We start from the raw sequence: 1,676 nt of genomic DNA, 5'->3' as shown, positions 1-1,676 counted from the left end.
GGAAAGACTAGTGTGGATCCAAATAGTACATTATCAGAAGCTGATATTTTCAACATGGCCGATCAGGAAAGGACATAGGGAAAGTTAAAGTAGATATTCAGAAGAATAACAACAGAGTAGATTTGTATGGTAGCTTCCACAGAAGGGATGACTTTGAAGTACCTTTTAAAAGAGAGATAGAAAGTCAACTGTTTTTCATGTACAGTTGAAGTATCAGAATCAAAAGCCATGGAACAGAAAGAGTGAAGGAGAAAGCAACCTCTCTATCGCACAGAGGGGAGAACAAGTGCAAAGGGAGGTATGTCCAGATTTATGGACAATGCTCTGTAAACGTTCTATCCTGAACCTCTGAAATAAATGTACTAATTAACTAGAAATGGAGTTTTAAGTAAATAGGGCATCTTGAATATCTTTCAACTGGATCATAGAAAATCAACCTAGTCTAAGCAAAATAGAAAACTGAAACAGGTTCTTGGAACTTATAGAAAAAAGTACTAGTACTATTTTCTGTCATGGTGAGTCCAAAGCTTTACTTGGTAACATTCTTAAGCTACTGTAATTTACTTCTGAAACTAAGCTTACCTCATTTAGATCAAACAACAGTGTCCATCTGGAAGGTGATAGTGTGGCAGGCAGAGGATCAGAGTTACTGGTAGCAGTGAGCAGGCCCATTTGTAGGTCACAGACTATGGTGGTTTTATAATGAAATAATCTAGTCAAAACAGTTCAAAAATCACTTCAATTGTGAACTACATCTAGTAAGGATTTAGGTTTACAGAAATAGAAGCTGTGTCTTTTAAAAAAATTTACTGTGGTAAGAACACTTAATGAGACCTATCCTCACCAAAATCTTAAATGTATAATATAGTGTTTTTGACTATATGTAGAATATGGTGTAGCAAGTATCCTATTTCACTAAAATTTTTCACCCACTACTAACTCTTTTTCCCTTCCCCCTGCCCTTTCCATTCCACTTTTTTTTTCTGTTTTGAGCATAGAGGTGGGAAAATTTAAGGGAAAGAATGAAAGAGCCTGTAAGAAAGGAGGGTCTCAAATAGGTTGCCTTATTCTACTTTTTGATCCTATAAATTTGACTATTTTAGATATTTCATTTGTCTTTCTGTGACTAGCTTATTTCACTTGGCAAAATGTCCTTAAAACTTACCCTTTGCATTCTTGCTCTTCTGGTTATCTATCTATCTATCTATTTATCTATCTATCATCTTTTTGTGATAAAAATTCCAACTTAAAATGATTTTTTTCTTCATTATAAGCTAAAATATTATTTAGTATTGCCCTAAACCTTTCTGGTAAGTAGTTGCCACCTTAGGTAAGTCACTTAATCTGCTTGGATCTCAGTTCCCTTATCTGCAAAATGATTTTGGAACAAGTAATTCCTGAAATTTCTCTTTAATCTGTAACTATATAAATTTTTCATTCCAAGGTTTCAGAATCCTTAATGCATTGACATGCTGATATTTGGGTACAGATAACTATACTAACTGTCACTCAGTTGCTGGCCTCAAAGAGCTGAATGTCACTGAGAAGGATAGTCATCATTCTCTAAGGCATCATCGTTCAGTATCAGGTGGGACCAGAAAAGGGATTGAATCAAAATACTTGAACAGTACCATAGCAAATGCTAGCAAAATCTAAATAGGAATACTGGTTTGGAA

This window comes from Castor canadensis, chromosome 12 (genome assembly GCF_047511655.1).
Source record: "Castor canadensis chromosome 12, mCasCan1.hap1v2, whole genome shotgun sequence".
NCBI lineage: Eukaryota > Metazoa > Chordata > Mammalia > Rodentia > Castoridae > Castor > Castor canadensis.
Note: the sequence above shows the minus strand (reverse complement) of the source record.